This window comes from Crinia signifera, chromosome 6, assembly GCF_055691185.1.
Source record: "Crinia signifera chromosome 6, ASM5569118v1, whole genome shotgun sequence".
NCBI classification, from domain to species: Eukaryota; Metazoa; Chordata; class Amphibia; order Anura; family Myobatrachidae; genus Crinia; species Crinia signifera.
This window is the reverse complement of record NC_139222.1, coordinates 75874446-75894172: the sequence shown is the minus strand read 5'-3', so window position 1 is coordinate 75894172 and position 19727 is coordinate 75874446. Positions and strand designations below refer to the sequence as shown.

The following is a 19727-nucleotide window of genomic DNA, read 5'->3' as shown; positions in this document are numbered from 1 at the left end:
AGCAAAGAATAATACAGAACTATTAGTCTGCTGCTGTAAAAATAGTGCAGAATGCAACTAGTGAAACTAAACTAATTGTAAGAAAATAACATACATCTTAAAAATCTGTTATGAATGTGTACGAGTGAGCAGATTTATTAGCAGTTACCTATGTCCGGCCAAAAGAGTTTTGACCCATGTGATATATTTTGCAGCTTATTTGTTTACATAAAAGTACATTTACATCAGCTGTTGTCCTCCCTAACAGCAGCCGGCACTGAGGCAGCATCGCTTGTGCTGCAGGACAGTACAGAGTCCGTCCCCCCCAGTGCCCAAACATGTAGGCCGGCTGCAGTGCAGTGTCAGCTGCTGCAGTACCTGCCAAGGAATGTGACAGTCATACACTCTGTGAGAGGTTAGTGCTGAAATTATGCTCTAACAATTTAAGAACCTGGAATAGAATAATGGAATTTGGAGTTCACTATAGGAAAAAAAAAAAAGACCCTCAACCATCCTGTCACTCTTGGTCCAACATAGGACTGCCCACTGACACACTTATCACATATACATATTAAAGAGTACAGTACACTTATGAGTTTGGGATAACTTTTTTTTTCCATTTTTGATTCTCTGCAGCTATTTGTAGATAGATGTCCATTGTATTTTACTGGTACAGTAATTGTATACAGATTTAATTAACCTCGATCATTGTTTACAGGTAATTTTGACCCTGGGATATCTGGCATGGAGCCAAGGCTTATCTGGGATTTTGTTCCATTTGCCTCCAGCAGCCGAAACCAAATCCCTGAAAACAGACCAGTTTTTGGAAGGAAACAGGGTTGTTTCTAGTTTTGGTTGGCCACATTGAATATACCGAAACAAATATCTGAGAATTATTGGGAAAAATCATTGGGTTTAATCATTGGGTTTATCACACCTGTGTTTTTTTTATGCACAGGAACTGAATGCTCACCTTCCCCCTAATATGGCTGAACCTTTTTTCCTCACATGTTAAGCAAAAGTTGTTTGCAAAATAAAAATCCAGTTTGTTAGTAGCAAGCAAATGTTCCACTGTAGGACTTGAATGAATGGATGGCATGTGTCATGCAATGGCAGGTCCTTTCTGCAAAGTGTTTTCAAATGTTCTAAAGTGTACCTTGGGCGACTTTGAACCGATAACTCAGTTAACTTGTTTGAGCTGCTTTCTGCTCGAAAGCCGCCCCGTGTATACTGGGCAGCGATGAGCGCTGATGTGGCATTTCCTGCAGATGAGCCACAAGGTTCACCCCTGGGAAAATCGCTAAAACGGGCAAAAATCTCGCTCAGTGTGTATGCACTGAGCGATTTTCTGCACATCGATTTTCACCATCATCGTTGTAGATACATGCTGGGCAAAATCGCCCAGTGTGTATGGACCTAAAATGTCTTTTATTTTTTGGAGTGAGTTAAGATTCCTTAAGACTTTTTTTTTTTCAGAAAGCTGCATGTACTTTGAAAAAGGAAACTTAATCTTAAAACACAAAAGGAGATGAATATAACCAGGCACATGCATTTCAATAATAAAGATGCAGTAGTACCACGATCTCTGAGATTAGGGAGGAAATTTACTAAGATGGGAGTTCTATTCACATCACGCTTCATTTTTTTACCGCTACGACTATCACTATTTCTTCTACTAGGACTTGTGTGAATTCTAAAATTGGATTATCATACTACCATTACTAGGACTATTTCTACCACTAGGACTATCGCTACCACCAGGATAATTTCGACCACTAGGGGGATTTATTTTTTTATTTATTTTTACCACTAGGCATATCACTATTTCTATCACTAGGACAATTTCTACCACTACAACTATTGCAATTTGTACCAATGACTATCGCTTCCACTTTTTCTGACACTAATGCTGTGTACACACGGGGCGATATGATTGCTGGTGATATATTGAATCTCCTTTTCATCAGCGATGACACAGGGCGGGGGGGGGGGGAGAGATCCGAAAGGAGGAGGGAGCAGCAGACGCTCTGCTGCTGTCACGGCGAGGGGGAGAGAGCAGCAGTAGCGGTCTACTGTCACGGGGCGGGGAGAGACCAGGAGGGAGGGAGCAGCAGTACGTAGCCATCTGCTGTCACGGGGGGAGCCTCAGCGCCAGGGAAGCTGCTCCTGCAACCAGCATGCTCCTGCAACCAGCGACCATTAGGGGTGCACACGGAAGCGAGCAGCTGGCGATTTATCGCCAGCAGCACTCCAAATCACTGGCAATATGGTCGCTCAGCGACCATATTCCCAGCGATTTCAGCCAATATCGCCCCCGTGTACGCACCTTCACACTATCGCTACCACTTTTTCTACCACTAGGACCCGTAATATTCAATGCATGTCGAAACTGCCGTCTTACTGAAAAGACGTCCGTTTCAACATGTATAGATCAGAAGGGGTTCCGATCTATTCAATGCTAGCTGTTTTTGTTTTTTTCAGCAGTTCAAAATGTTTTGACCTGCCAAAAACCAGGTGGATTGAAGGGAAAGCCGTTAATCCACCTTCTTTTGATGGAAACGCAGTCAAAACTTAATCCGACATAAAAATATGCTTTGTGAGCAGCAGGAGCTTACACATCGCTGTCTGCCTCCACCTGCACCCTCCTGCCGACTCCTGTGCCCACCCCATCCAGACTCCATCCTAGCTCCTGCTGCCTCCCGCAGCGGCACTCACATGGTCCCCGCACCAGCCAGGTGAGCATCAATCAGCGGCAAAATCTGACGTTGGATTTGTCCGCTGCATTGAATAATGGATGCTGAATCCATTCTGCCAAAAGGTTTTCGGAATCAACTGAATATATACCAATGTGTTTTAAACAAAAAATGATCTTGCTCCCCCTTTTATGTGTTTTATAAAAAAAAAAAAATTAACTTGCACTTAAAATACTGCCAGGGTTTCAAGTGAAAAAATCGGTACTTGTTTCCTAGCACGGTGCCCATCGCATCGCATACCATAAGGCATACGATGGTATGCATTGCAATACGATGTTAGCCGATGTTATACAATTTAAAATTGAATACCATCGAATTGTATGCCATTGTATGGAACGATTTTTTACAATGATATTGTAAGCACCCTAATGGGTGTTTTCAATGTTAAATGTGCCCTCTAAAAGATAAATAATTGTATAAGCACCGTGATAGGAGCTTACAATTTTAAAAGCACCCCCACGCCACCCGTACTATCAACGCCAACCCGAAGCGTGGCGAGCGCAGCGGTACGCGTCCTCCGACCTTTTCATACCCCCCACTATCCACGTCGGCGTGGAGTTGACTTTATATAGTGGGGGGGAGCGTAGCGAGCCACCGAGCCCGAATCGTGGGGAGCGCACACGGAATACATGTGAAGTAATGCGCTGCGCTCGCCACACTACAATTTTAAATTGAATACAATGCCATACGACTGAATATCGTGGGTGCCGTGCTAGTAAACAAGTACCAAAATCCACCCCTAATGGAGCCAGGGCTCCCATCACACAATTGCATATACAGTACTATAGAAATGCATCGGTCTGTTTGTGTCTATCCAGTGTGTGAGGTCACAATGGGAAGAACAGGCTATACAAGGACTTATCTGCTGCTGCCCTGTCTCATACTCCTCTGGTTTTCTTGCAAGACTTGGAGCGTGATTAATTAGAGTAAAATAGAAATTGACAGTTACACATATCCTTCATTATCTAACTTAAAAAAGGGGTTGATTTTTATTGTTGAAACCCCATCAGCATTTGCAGGCTAGGTCCATATATCTATTTAAAGTAAAAATCTTCATAGGCCGAACCTTCGCATCTAAAGACATGATGTTTGAAATCTGCCCATGATGCATTTTTTCACAACAAGGACTTTTTTACTTAAGTTTTACTTAAGATCCTTGAAAAAAGCTGGGAGTCCCCCCAGCGAAACGCGTCAGTCACGGACACCCCTCCATAGGTGAAAACCCCCAAACATCCATCCTCCAACTTGTACATTCATGAACCAGGGCTTTGGTACCCACTGCCAGCAATAGCGGTTGGCCCACCAACAGGACAAAGAGCCATTGGCACCACTCCAGAGGGCTACCACTTTCATCTGCAATTCAGCGCAGGACTCTCCCTGGAATAGTGAGTGGTTACACAAATAACTGTCCAAAAATCTTTGGTGTACATTGTCCATATATCTGAAACAGGATTCCAATTGAGAGGAAACATCAGGGGTGTCTAACCCAGCAATAAGCAAGGAGATATTGTTTTCAAACTATTTAATCATCTCCATTGTCCATTTTTCACAGCAGTTACACGCAATTTTATTTATATTTTGTATGTATAATTGTGTATTAAAATTCATTGCTATTTTTAAATACCAATCCAGCACGCTGTATGACACAGGATTTATGTTCCTTCCTTTTATCGAATGACATTAGGTCGAATGTCATTTGGTCGACCCCACTAGGTCGAATGTGTAAAAAGGTCGACATGGGTTTATGTCGAACTTCCGACTATGTCGACTGCCATTAGGTCGACTGGGGTTAGGTCGAATTGCTCTTTTTGGGGGTTTTTTGGTGCCGACATGTGCCGACAGGCGGTGGTTCATGCCCTACCATCCACTAGGGCGTGGAGGAGGTTATTAAAGCTGTGGCGAGCGAAGCGAGCCACCGTGCCCGAAGCATTGCGAGTGAAGCGAGCGATGCGAGGGTCCGATTCGCTATGTCAACAGTGTCCATGTCGACACTGTTGACATTTCGGCCAAAAAAACCCCAAAAAGAGCAATTCGACCTAACCCCAGTCGACCTAATGGCAGTCGACATAGTCGGAAGTTCGACATAAACCCATGTCGACCTTTTTACACGGTCGACCAAATGACATTCGACCTAATGTCATTCGATAAAACGAACCGTATCCGTTTTTACTTAAGATTGCTTGAAAACAGTATAAGCCGATTTTTTCTTGGTGAAAAAGTCCCCCACAGCTCATAGCCAGTGGCTTTAATAACATGGTCTCAGCTCTACACCCCCCCCCCCCTGATAAAAAATCTCAAGCAAACTTAACCCTTTAAATCACTGTAAAGCTGCTATTATTACTCCCCGGCGCTGTTCAGCCCCCGTGGAGTAATAATAGCTGCTTTACAGGGGGAGAAGCCTGTGGTGTCCTGGTATTATACAGGGAAATTTACCAGCAGCTGCTGCATTTCCCACCCTAGGCTTATACTTGAGTCAATAAGTTTTCCCAGTTTTTTGTAGTAATATTTGGTGCCTTGGCTTATATTTGGGTCGACTTATACACAAGTATATACAGGTATGTTTTTAGCGTCTATAAAGTCATTTTTTTCCTTGCAGTTTCTTACTTTTGTAAGCCAACTAGTGTAAAATAAATGATATGACAATATTCTCCTTATGATCAAATGAGATTTGTCTTAATTGTGTAGTCTGTCTGGCAAGTGGATTTATTTACAGATGTGCCCATCTTCAGCTTGCGGGAAATCATTTGTTTGGCACAAAGTTGTGCAGATCCGGATTTAGGAACAAGAAAGAGAAGAATTGCGCTGTGGATGCACACCGAAGAAAAGGGTTTCATTTGGGGGGGGGGGAGGTAACGTACCCCACAAAAATGGTATTTAAAATATAACTTTTATTATTGGTTACTAAAAAGAAAAGAGACCAACTTCTCATGCAGATTTTTTATATATATAATCGCATAGGGTGGTCCCCTTCTGAGACTTGCGAAATTATTGGAGAATTAAAAAGACTTTAAACATACAAACATGTAACATACATATGTGACGTGCTTTGGCACGAAAGAAAGAAAGGTGATTTTTATAGGGATAAAAGAGTTTCCCTAAGGCCAGCTACAAAGTGTTGCTGCAAATTTGTTCTGCTGTATTGGGTAGGTTAGATTCCTTAGTTAAGGAGGGGGATGTTTTGGGTGTCTTTATTTATAGGGGTTTTAATTCCCACTTTTATAAAACCTGTTTATGTCCATATCCTGGTCAGTATTTAGTAGATGGTTTTTTTCAAAATATTTAGGTCTGTGCACTTTTGATTCCCTTTTATGGGGTTATTCGGTGCTTTAAGAAGGATGTTATAGATGGTTTTTCATGTATGGGTTACCTTATGTGAATATTTTTTAATGCAGGGAATGGTGAGTGCCAGATATTGTGTTTAATTCCTCAATATTCCTTATTCATTTGGATGGCTGGTTGTCATTCACTTCTGCATTTATTTGTTATCCCATATATAGACCACCTTGCATTAATTTTATCTGATACTAGGGGTGGAGAATACCAATAAATTATTGGTTTCCTAGTAACCCTTTATTTTTCTATGCCTAGGTGGTTATAGTGTCTGATGTTTTATACCATCTACGTCAAGGTATATGTGCAGCCATAAGATATGTCCACTGTATCTTAGGGCTCCCTTGGTAATTGATCAGGGTAGATATTATACATAGTGGCAGGCTTGTCCAAATTTACATAGAATCAGGTACTGACAGATTTCAGAATATTTATGACCAAGACTGATGGCATAAATTTATACAGGTTTCAGATGATGTTATAACTGAATTTTTGATACTTTGCCTCTATAATCAGTTTAAGAATTTTTTGCAGGCATTTGGTCAGCTAGACACAGTGTTAATAGACTTTTATTTGTCTATATAATTTTTTAGACAAATTATTTTATCAGCGTTAGAATATTGCCGATATTAAGTCCGCTGAGATTATTATTTTAAATATATGTGCCCAAAATGTCTGGCTATTTAAGTTCAGACAGGTTTGGGATGTCTCAGACTGATTCCCTTGTTTGGGATTATGTCTATTTCAACACCTTTCAGTTGATCATTCCCCCTCCTAGCGCTTCAAAGTTTGCAAACAAAATTCACCACAACATTGTTTCATTTAGCTAAACATTTCAATATGATTGGAAACATTTGTAGCAAGCTTAAGGCTGACACGTGTTTCACAAGTGCTGCTTCCTCAGAGCCACAAAGTGGCTTAATACATCTGCCCCAATATACCTGATTGTGCACGCAATAAGCGGCACAATATACCTTAAATACATTCACGGGACTCATAAGCTGCTTAATATCACTAATAAGATATCCCACGTCACTACTGTTACATCTTGCCTAAAATGTCTAGTTAAATTCTAATGATATAATTATAAATTTTTCACTCTTATGGTAAGCCAATTTTGTTTAGGCAGGATTTTTTGGTCAGACGATAGAAGTTCAGAAAACTTCCTTGGTTTATTTAGACTTACTTGCACTACGACAAAGAAAAGCAACTCAAGCTTGTCAAAATGTTTATTTTTAAAAAGAAAAAGTGAACTGTAAGGGTGTGGAAGCTGGATTCGACATATGGGTCCCAGTTATACACTTTAAATTAGTTGGTGTTGGCATTTGCCCAGTGTTCAGAAAACAGGTTCTATGCCCTGAGGGCACTGGTATGGTTCACAATGGTGAACATTGCTTTTCCAGCCGAGCTGTGGTGAAGGTGCAGCATAGCTAATTGACATTATCCCTGGAGCACCTACTAAATGTGATAGGACCATTTTCTCCAGATACTGTTCAGCTTGGTTCCATTGCTGGACTTTTAAGGCCTGTAGTAGATTAGCATTCCCATGTGGCTGGTTAGAGTGAAAATTTTGGGGATTAATATTATTATATTTATTTTCTGCTACCACAGTACAGAAGGGGACTAGATTTACTTGCTTGCTTAATTTTTTATTGACATTAATGTTAAAAGTTTCATACATCTTGTGCTTCCCTAAATGTTTAGGAAGTTCTCTTAGTGGTAGCTATGTTTTGGAATGTGTTAACAGTACCTAGAAAGGGGGCACAGAAGATAAGACGTCCATGCAGGGAATGGGGAGTTTTCGCTGCAAATTTTTCACACACACCTTAGCAAAACCTTTGATATGGATTTTTACAAGCCATCACCAGATAATTATAATTTTCTAGTGATAACAAATGTCCTTATTATGTTTGTAAAATAAGTTAATTTCAAAAGACCAATTTCTTCTAGAAAACTGATTTACTTAATTATGTAATTATTCAATTTCTCCTATTTATTTATTTTTGAATTGCTTAGTGCAGAGGTTCCCAAACTGTGAGCCGTGGCGCCCTGGGGTGCCTCGAACACATGCAGGGGTGCCCTGGGTTGGTGGACCACGACTAGCTAAAATTCTTAGTGGTTAGTTATTTATGAGCAAAAGCTGTGCTGGTGGCAGCCAATCATAAAATGTGTACAAACAGAAGCAAATCCTGCCATTTACCACATAACTCACCCTAAGAATCGCATATGAACCCAATCTAATTAATTTCTTTTTGGCCTAGGGGTGCCGTGAAAAAAATCTGAAACTCTAGGGTGCCGTGATACAAAAAAGATTGGGAACCCCTGGCTTAGTGTCTCTCCCCCCAATACTCCTTTCACATTACAGCTAAAACACGCTATATATTATTAAATGGCTTTAAAACGTTTCTAGCTGTAATGTGAAAGGTCCAGAGTGAATATACCGTTTTTAATCAGTTTTGAACTACAGGAATTTTAAAAGCAGAGTCCTACCAGTTTCAGAGCCAATCCAGTTGTAGTGTAAATGGCTCTGAAACTTTATTTACAAGTCATGAGCAGGTAAGTGTTCTAGCTAAAAAGTTTCAATTTAGTTTAAAATTATAGAAATGTAGGTTATAGGATGTGGCTGCACCAGCTGAAACCTCTTCAAATCTGCAGAAACATAATGGGTAAATATTATGCCACCTACACATGTCATTTGTTTAGGTACATGCATAATTCCCCATCATTCTTCGGTTTTATCCCAGTCAGCACAATTAGCCTAAAGGTGCCCATACACGTACCAATTACCCGGTACTTTTTGTGCTAAAATAGCATCGTTATGCATGGGATGCGATGCTATTTTAGCACAAAAAGTACCGGGTAATTGGTACGTGTATGGGCACCGTTAGTTTGTGGAAAAATTTCAGTGCCAGTGTTTACAGCACTTTGTGCTGTAAATAGTGAGAGGTTCAGAACCCACACCTTATGGCAGGCTTTCCCAACCACGGTCCTTAAGGCACACCAACAGTGCAAGTTTTAGTGATATCCAGGCTTCAGCAGAGATGGTTTAATCAGAATCACTCATGTATTAGTGAAGTCACCTGTGCTGAAGCCTGGATATCACTAAAACCTGCACTATTGGTGTGCCTTAAGGACCGTGGTTGGGAAAGAATCAGTATTTATTTATTTATTTATTTACAGTTTCTTATATAGCGCATACATATTACGCAGCGCTTTACAGAGAATATTTGAACATTCACATCAGTCCCTGCCCCAGTGGAGCTTACAATCTATATTCCCTACCACATGTACATGCACACAGACATTCTAGGGTTAATTTTTGTTGGAAGCCAATTAACCTATCTGTATATTTTTGGATTGTGGGAGGAAACCGGAGTACCCGGAGTAAACCCACGCAAGCACGGGGAGAATATACAAACTCCGCACAGTTAGAGCCATGGTGGGGATCGAACCCATGACCTCAGCGCTGTGAGGCAGTAATGCTAACCATTACACCATCCGTGCTGCCCCAGTAGAAGCCTTACTGATGGGCAATTAATGCACAGTGTACCTTGCATTAATTTGCTATTTGCATGCTCAGAATATATTCGCAGTGATGAGATTGCAAAACTTGGGACCCGTCTACGATCCCCACAGCGCTCGGCGCTGACTTCCGGGACACCTCCGGCTACTTCCGGCACCCGCTACACGCAGTGAATACAACCCCACCGCTCTTTTTCTCAAATCAATACCGTCTAAAATCATAAGAGCAGCTCCAACTTAGCGCAAGAACTCCATTAAAAAACCTAAATGCACTGTAGTCCCACCTGGGACTAAGTGAACACCAGAACTGGTCCAGACCACAGACTGGACTATCAAACTATTCCGGGGCTTGTAATATCTGGTCCCGGGGTGCCTCTGTGCTAGCTTGATCCGGTGACTCCTAGTAAGGACTAAACCATTACAGTTTTGTTTTTTTACATACAGGGAGACATTATCTGCCTGGCCCCACCAGAAAGAACACCCCCCCCCCCCCCCCCCCCCAGGCCAGATACTACAAGCTCCATAATGACCGATATTGATTGGAGCTGTCCGGTTTTGGTTTTTACCCATACCCGCTGACCTCTAGTGTTGCCTAATATGTCTTTGTTGTGATTTTAGGCAGTTGTTTGTTCTGTTATTTTTGAGATTTTTAATTATGCTGAAGACATTTTTACATTGGATTTTTTAACTTTTTAAAAAGAAAAAACCAAGACACTGGCAAAAAGTTTAATAGTTTATTATCACTATATTTCCAAGACAATACACACCAATAATACAAAATGTAAAATTTTATTATTTCAAACTGAGCCCTATGTATGAACTTTTACATGTTAACTTAAAGAACGCTTTGCATAAAGGAATTTTTTTTTCCTTTATGTAAAGGTTGTGACCCATGTGACTTAATGCCCAATCAATATGTTCTATACACCTAAAACAAGTTTCCCTGCAATTCAGAACATTGTGGAGCATCTGAATCAGAAGTGGAAATAGTCTGGTGCAAATAGTGCTACTTGCAGTTGATTGTGCTACTTGCAGTTGATTTTGACTATATAGTACACAGCATTACTCACCTATTCAGCAAACAGCTGTTCTGTTCCTAAACTTAATCTCCTAGATTAGCAGCAATTCAGGCACACTATCTTTCCAATATGGCAGGTTGGAAAGAAAATCTGGAAGTTGCCATTTGCGCAAAAAAAAAAAATTTACCAATTGCTTGTAAACATGGAAAACCGGCAAATAGTCAAACTAATTAGTAAATTCCATTTATGCAGATGAAAGCTTTAGTCCATGTTTCCAGCCTTAGGGAACAAATGGTTAATTGTCATTTGTTCCCAGATTTTCATTTCAAGTAGCCAGATTTGAAAGCGAATCTTCTAGTGTGTATGTGCAACCGCTGAGCCTAAAATGTCCCAGCCATTGCGTACTTTATCGCCCCACCTGTTTAAAACTGGTTAATTGATCAGGGGTGTTTTAATATCCCTACATACCATATTTGCCTTTCAGGGAGAAAATGCTCTGTTCCTGGACTTCCCCACCTAATGTATGATTGCCCTCACCTGTGGTGAAACACTTGTTATCAGTTACCTAGCTCCCCACAGATGGATGGCAATCATGCATTACCAGGGAAGTCCAGAAATAGCATTTTCTCCCTGAAGGCAGGCGTATATATATTTTTTTAGAAAATTAAGGTATTTAAACACATATTAATTACCCATATATTTATAGATTCAGATCACTTTTGAAACAAATATTCAGCAATGAGCATCAAACAGTGTGACACTGTAGTGTAGCACTATTGCAGCAATTCAGATATCCTTTGACATAACCTCCAAAATGACCCATTCCATCAGGTACAAAATGCTCTGCTCCTGGACTTCTTTTAATGTATGATTGCCTTCACCTGTGAAGGCACTAGTTCATTGAGAAGGGTGTTTCAACACAGGTGGGAAGTCCAAGAGCAGCACATTTTGTACATGCTATTTTAGCACAAAAAGTACCGGGTAATTGGTACGTGTATGGGCACCGTTAGTTTGTGGAAAAATTTCAGTGCCAGTGTTTACAGCACTTTGTGCTGTAAATAGTGAGAGGTTCAGAACCCACACCTTATGGCAGGCTTTCCCAACCACGGTCCTTAAGGCACACCAACAGTGCAAGTTTTAGTGATATCCAGGCTTCAGCAGAGATGGTTTAATCAGAATCACTCATGTATTAGTGAAGTCACCTGTGCTGAAGCCTGGATATCACTAAAACCTGCACTATTGGTGTGCCTTAAGGACATATTGGAGGCTATGCAACACATGAATAGTTGTAGCAGCAATTCAGATCACCATTAAAACACAGCACACATACTGAAAAGATAATTAGCAAGCATATAGTATTGGTTACATTTTAATTCTCATAGATAGGCCTTCAGTAATTTACAGATATATATGTAGCAGTCAAAGTAATATATACTTCCAATTCCATGAGTTACATGATGTACCTGCACTTCCCTCTTAGTTTATGACTGCTAAATAATTCAGCACAGGTGATGCCAAAGAAAGGGGTTTCACTACAGGTGACTGCAAACATAAGAGACATAAAATCAGTTTAGCCACATCCTTGGAGTGTCAAAAACAAATGTATCATCCATGTTTGAGTTACCAGCTTTTTATCATGCAGTCTCTTTCCGGTCTGTGGACACAAAGCCAGCACAAGCAATATAATCATCTCTCTGCTTCCACAAGCCATCAGCATCTTCCTCAGTCAGTAGGAAGTGAGCGTGTGCCTGCAGTCCTATTTATTCAAAAATCTGGCTTTGCACATGCTCAGAACAGTGCTCTCCAGGCCTCCTTTCCATTTTCTTAAATTTACCATGTGCAGCAGCCATTTTATGTGTCCCAAGACCTGTTTGCGTTCCACCTCTTCTGAGCATGTGTGGTGGCCATTTTACAAGATCACAATTAGTTTTTCATAAAATGGCTGCTGTGAAAATAAAAGGGAGGCTTGGAGAGCACTGTTCTGAGCATGTGCAAATCCAGATTGTTGAATTTCATACTGCCTGAGGGAGCAGGTGATGGTCGGTAGAATTTGGGTTATGGAGGGGATTTGGATGTGATGTAAGGGTAGTGTTATTTTATCCTACAGTGTTTGAAATATTTTCCAGTATTTGGTTTTGTTTTTCTTACTGTATTCTTGTGGCTTCCCCATGCATCGGGCTCACTACAGCCACCATGGGGAAGCCACCATACTGTATCTACAGACTATTCTATACGCTGTGGAAAGGGGGTCTAGGTGCTACGGGTAATGAAGTGTGGTTGTAGAGTGACTTTTTGTTTGTTCGATATCAGAGAGTGACTGCATTATCATAGGGCTGTATCAAGAATGTGTTAAATACCAATTTTATGTTTTACTAGTCATGACTGACTGTTCTGTCATAAACTATTGTTGAACTCAGAAGTGGTCTTTATGTTTTAGACCTCCCCCATTGTGACCTGGAGAGACAAAATGCTGCCAGTGTTTCCTTCTTAAACTCCCTGCAATCACCTGTGGTAAAATGCTTTCTCTATCAATTAGTTCAGCACAAGTGACTCCAATTATCTGTAATGGAGGTAGAGAGCATTTTGTGGCTTATGTTTTAAGGTAGGTAGGTACCTACTTTTACATGTATCTATAAACTACTGCAGGCGAAAGGACCATATGGCTGTTAACTAAAACTTGTAATGGATCTAAAATTGTGTAGTGAAGACCATTATTGTTTTGTTTGTTATTTGCATACAATTTAAGGTTTTTGTTTCTACCAGATTGGACAGATAAATCTGTACATGTGTGCATGCATTAAACTGCTGCTAATAAGGCTGTTTATGTACATGTTTCAGAAGATGATGGAAATCCGAGATGTCTTGAGCAGTAACATTTAAGAGATTGGTGAAGCCCTGAAGAATAATTTGCTACTCCTTTACTTCCATTGCATTTGCTGAGTATGTTTCAAAAGAGATCTGAGTTGCAGATGCATCTCTAACAGCATGTGAGTATCTGCATAAAGGGGATTTGCTAATATATGCACACCTTCTTGTGTGGGAGAATTGTCTTTTCTGTAGGAGTTGTGACTCTTGTCTGAAGAATAATGTGCAAATAATTATCATTACACTTGCAGTATGTTTTTTTATATATATTTTTTTTTTTTGAGTAATTGTTGTTGTAAGCTTAGGTTTATAAAGTAACACTTTTTTCCCCCCCTTATCTCCTATTTTAATTGGGTTTTGAAAACGTTAAATGACAGTCTAGCAATTTTTTTTCTTCCCCCCCCCCCCCCCTCCCCCACTGAAAACTACCCTCAGCCAGTAATGATGGGCAGATGAGTTTGTGCTAATCAGCTGGAAATGAAATGCTGAGATCCAAATCTGGGTACACACCCAAAGCTTTAACTGCACCACGAGGGAGAAAATACGCTGTTCCTGGACTTCCTTGGTAATGTATGATTGCCAGCACCTGTGGTGATTCCCTCCTTCTCTTTTTTTTTTTTTTTTTTTTTTTTTTTTTTTTTTGTTACCTGGCAATCTTTGATTTTTGTCTGGTGGGAACCAAAATCTGGTATTGTCTAATGCTGGCCACATATCAGACCAACTTTCCTCCAACCAGTTGCTTGGATGGAATTAATATGGGAGAGCAAATGACAATCAGAAATGTGGTCACAAACCCAGGAAAATGGACAAAAACATTCAGTCAAATTGTTTACATCAAACAGGTTTAACTACAGTACCGTGTCTGAGTGATAGTTTTTGTCCTTTTACAGATTTTGGGAACAAATTTCTGAAGTAAATATTACACTTGCTCCCATCCAGTACCATATTTTTATTCCATCCAAGCAACTAGTTGGATGGTTGGAGAAAAGTTGGTCTGATGTGTGGCCAGCATAAGACCAAATGACCGTTCACTAGCAAATGCTGGAAAATGGCGCAAATGGATGCAACCTACTTGTCCAACTGACTCTTGTCAGTATTCCAGTGTTTTGGAAACAAATTTTTGATTCTCCATAGTACCAGATCTTTTTTTCTCACTAGACAGATTTATAGATATTAATCTGTCTGGTGAGAAAAAAGATCTGGTACTAATTGGAACATGGAGAATCAAAAATTTGATGGTAATCTTGCAGAGATAAAATTGTGGGGATTTTTACAGATGCCCAGTTCCATACCTCCACATTGTTCTGCTCCTGGACTTTCCTCTGTGGTGAACACCTTTCTTATTAGTAAACCTGTTCATACACTAAGAGGAAAGTCCAGAAGTAGAGTAATGCTGTGTGCACACGGGGGCAATAGGGTCTATAATCGCTGGGAATATGGTCGCAGGCAACCATTTTGCCAGTGATTTGGAGTGCGCACCAGCGATAATTCGCCGGGTGCGTGCTCCCGTTTTCTGCCCCATTGTAATCGCTGGTCGCAGGAGCTTGCTCCTGCGACCAGATAATTACCTCTGCGGCTCCCCCAGCAGAGGTTCCTTTTCATCGGCGACCATCTCTGGTCGCTGATGAAAAGGAGACACTGAGCAATATATTGCTAGCAATAGATCTCCGCCTCCCCCCCCCCCCCCCCCCCCCCATGTGTGTACGCACCTTAGCTTGTCCCTCCTGGTCATGTTGGGAGGTATGCCAGAAAAGTAAAGCTGGCTTGTTTGTCAAATTCAGAAAATTATGGTTTCTTAGCAATAAAAAAATTTTGGTTAATAAAAAAAAATATCCCCATATATAAAAAAAAAAAAAAAAAACTATTACATACAAAATAGTATACAGGATGGACACACTAAAAAATGGAATTAAATAGAAATTTGACTAATGACCCTTATAGGCACTTTTTGACTTCTATATCCAGGAGAATATATGGCTGGATGGGATGTCTCTATTTAAAGCAGCAGTAGGCCGATTCCAGATGCAATAATGGATTCTGGTAGCTTGTCCGGGAAACCTGGGTAGAATGATGATTGTCACTGCAGGTCCAATCTTTGGGTTGTAAAAGATGACCGTATCCAGTGTTTAGTAGATAAAGATTTGTAATCGTCAGGAGTCTTGGTAGTGTCAGGGTATTGAGGTTCTGGGAAAGGTCTCCCAGCTTCCTCGGGAGCAAGTAACTTTAAGTATTTGTTTAAATTTGAAGATATATATACATACAGCTCTATTTTACTTAATAAAAAAATTATATATATTTCTTTTCATTTAAACTCAAATGTTGAGGGACACAACTTCTACAATAAGCCAATCTGCTTCTGGCCCAACAGTTAAAATAAAAAGTCCAGAACACAGAACCATTACAGGACCATTGTGCACTGTCTGGCAGAACGGAGGCTTTTGCACAGTTCACTGCAGCCTGTGAGATGTAACAGTTATACATTGGCATAAATATTCATGCATGCAGAGAATACAGTAGTGTAGTCTTTAATTTAAACTTTTGTGAAGATGGGAACAAGTTTGGAAATACAGATATTATTTACAAGAGCTTTTTCTTATCACTTAACCATTTTATCCCTTGCTAAGTTGCTCCTGAGTCCAAACCCCACTCTGCACCTGTGAGAAGATATGCAAGTGGTACAGTTAGTCATTGTTTAACTACCATAATTTCAAAGAGATGGTACCATCAACCAGAGATGGTTGCTGATGAAAGGGAACCTCTGCCAGGGGAGCCACAGAGGGAATCGGATGGTCGCATAAGCAAGCTCCTGCAATCATAAGATACAATCTATATAGATTCAGAACATCAAATGAGCAGTCAAAAAGATGAAAGGATAACATGACAAACTGGTGTAGTCTAAAGAAAAACAGAAACAGGGGTCATCCATACTTTTTGCGGGGGGGGGGATTTGAAGTCAAATTCTCAGTTTTTAAGGCTCTATTGTAACACTTCCAATTCAGTGCTTGCTTCCTTGTTCTAATCCTCACTAAGATTAGGCAGAGATGCCTTTTTCCTTATACAACTTATTTACCATGTACTTGTTTTAAATGGTCTCTTACTGTAATTCTTTTCTGCTACTAATTTATGTATTAGGTCACCTTCGCTTATTCCACTCTACCAAAAGGATGCCTGAGAGTCTACAGGTTCAGTGGGACCCTACATATATTTTTTTTCCTCTTTCCTTATGTCTGCAGCTGGATATACATCCAACACATCTGGTGGGTACAAAAACTCGGAAAAATATGAGCTAAGGACAATTAAACTTTCTCTGCATTGCACCATGTCTCCTACTGTCACGTTGGTCTGTACTGTTGGGCAAACTGTTCAAATCAATCAATCAATTCCAGGAGCTTTCGTTGTACACTATTATCTAGTAATAAAATAATAAATTGGAAGACTTACCAACTGGCTACAGAACACACTTGAAATCATCCCATACAGGACTAGTAAAACTAGTGTCATTCTAGTTCCTTGACACTCCAGCTGTTGAACACATCCCAGCATGCTCTGCTTCAGTTTTGCTATTTGGCCATGCTAAATCTGATGCAGAGCATGCTGGGATGTGTAGTTAAATAACATCTGGAGTGTCAAGGTTAGCCATCAAGGGTTCAGTGGTTCCCAACAGTGCACGTTTTCCAGGTCACACTATCTCAGTCACATTTTAAAAGATCCACAGGTGGAGCTAATAATTTTGCCTGTGATTCTGTATGGAGACCTGGAAAATGTGCACTGAGGACCAGGGTTGGGAACAACTAGTCTAGTTCTTCATTGCTTAATACAGTGGTTCCCAAACTTTTTTGAATCACGGCGCCCTAGAGCATCTTTTTTTTTTTTTTTTTCCCAAGGCACCCCTTGGTCAAATGTTTCTTATTGAGCATTTCAGAGAAAAAAAATAGATCCAGTACATTGTGATTATGTCAGTTATGTGGCGAGGGACAGGATTTGCTTCTGTTTGTGTCATATGTCATGATTGGAAGCCACCAGTACTGATTTTGTGCCTAGGCACACAGTTTGGGAAACCACTGACCACTGGCTGCTCTCACCCACAGGCACTGAGTACTGGATTGACCTTGAAATTGAGGAACCTCTGTGGCTTCCTGAAACAGGCCATTTTGCTGTTTCTTGGTCCCCTTTGTTAAAATTAAAATACATAAATAACATTTATTGCTGATGGAACTGGGAGATTGCAGTTTATCTTTGTAAAGGGAAAGGGGTATTTTTTTTCTTTTTGGTCCTTGCTCAAGTGTTCACTGTAATTACTCAGAGAAATAAATGTGAGTTAATATACTATTCCACAATGGAAAAATATATACTGGATACAATCGTATCGATTTATCATGTAAGTGGAGGTGCTCCCTAGAGAGTAATGTAATATGGGGCACAACTTTATATGATATGATTTAACTTTTTTTTTAATATTTTTAGTTAAAATATGAGCCAACTATTAACAAACAAACGTTTATACATACAAAACATAAAACATGCAAGGTCTTGCCTGGGTGAGATAAGCAAGATGAAATTAGAAAAAGAGCAAGAAAACCAATGCTCTTTGTGATGAAGGTACAGCAAAATAGTTCCTTATGTATTCCTTAGATGTCCAATTATGCTCCTCTGAGATGTTTAGGAGTCTTACAGTAGCAAGTTTACAATAGCAAGTAGTTTATTGCCTAAAAATTCTCCTCAATAAGAGTGGTCATTAGCAGATACATCAAATTGCTGCTATTGTAAACATAGCTACTTGCATAAGACTCCTAAAAAAAATCTCAGAGGAGCATAATTGGACATCTAAGGAATATATAAGGAAATATTTCGCTGTCCCTTCATCACAAAGAGCATTGGTTTTTCTTGCTCTTTTTCTAATTTTATCTTGCTTTACCTAGGGAGATATAAAACATGCAAGGTCTTGCCTGGGTGAATATGTTTTGTATGTATAAACGTTTGTGTGTTGATAGTTGGCTCATATATTTTAACTAAAAATATTAAAAGTTAAATCTTAAAGAAAAATCATATCATAAAGTTGTGCCCCAAAAAGAGTCCTTTTCTGTTTTCTCTATGCCAGATTGCAGTTTATATTGGGTTGAAAAAGATTTGTTTTAAACCTGTTTTCTTTTCTTCTTTTACAGTAATGTTCTATGGAAATCTATGGCTGTGTTTGTGTCTGGCACAATGAATGTGACTATAGTGGGGAAATGCTCACCTGAACCGAAGGGACATCTGAAAAAAACTATCAGAATAGAAAGCCCAGGACCTTCAAAGTCTAGGAAACAGCATGTGGATGATGGGTTTTTTACTCTAACAATTTCTACACTGGAGTTCAAACTTTGTCCCATGTTTAATTGCCTTGTACTGTAAGATGCCTTTGGACATAAACTTTAGATGAGTCTTACATCAGAGAATCATTGCTTGTTTCCAAGTATGAACCTTCTAGGACAAATACGGAGGTTGTGAACTGTTAAGTTGATATTTGGTCAATAAAAGCTGCTCATTACTACTGCAGTATTTTTTATTTTTTGGGTGGGGGTTGTTAGAACTACTGTCAATTAATTTATCAACTGGTAAATCTACCTATAGCAATATAAGCAGCACAGATGGTTCTTGCCTCACAGGTCATGGTTTTAAATCCTACCATGATCCAGAATTTGTATATTCTACAATCGAAAAATATATACTGGTGTGTTAATTGGCTTCCAACAAAATGAACACTACATTCCCTGCCACATTTACACATTCAGTTCAGATTTTGAGCTCCACTGGGACAGTGAGTGTAAAACACTGTTCTGTGGAAAATGTATGCTATATAAAAAAATAACTCTGTATAGATATCAAACTTTATACTTACACAAGCAATTCTTTATGCCTAACTCTAAATTTACTCTTTCTCAAAATCCCATGTTTTCTTAGCAATTCCGATGACCTGAGTCTTTTTGTAAATATAATTATTTAGTGCAGCTACCAAACTGGGTGAAACAGTTGATTTAATTAAAATATTTCCTAACCTGGGTTTTGTGCGGTGGCAACAGGACCTAAACTACAAAATATTTTTTAAGGGTGTTTAAAACGTAAGAAGCAAAATGTATAAACTGTCCCTGGAAGAAAATTTAAGGTTTATCTTCACACTGAAATAAAAGTAGATCTTAATTTTATTGCGCATTACAAGCAGGAGATTATGTTTGTAAATACAATTAATGCTCTACTCTCCATAACAAGTTTGGACTGATTG

General features: G+C 39.7%; 1 long non-coding RNA gene across 2 annotated transcripts; it reads left to right on the top strand.

Moving 5' to 3' along the window:
- The first annotated feature begins 12499 nt into the window (after positions 1 to 12499).
- Positions 12500 to 18995, top strand: LOC146006982 (uncharacterized). Of its 2 annotated transcripts, none has more exons than XR_014444161.1 (5): positions 12500 to 12636; positions 13442 to 13590; positions 13904 to 14033; positions 16601 to 16725; positions 18631 to 18995. It is a non-coding gene; the product is annotated as an uncharacterized LOC146006982 (long non-coding RNA). The 2 variants fall into 2 exon arrangements; XR_014444160.1 differs by having other exon boundaries at positions 12593 to 12642.
- Positions 18996 to 19727: the final 732 nt, after the last annotated feature.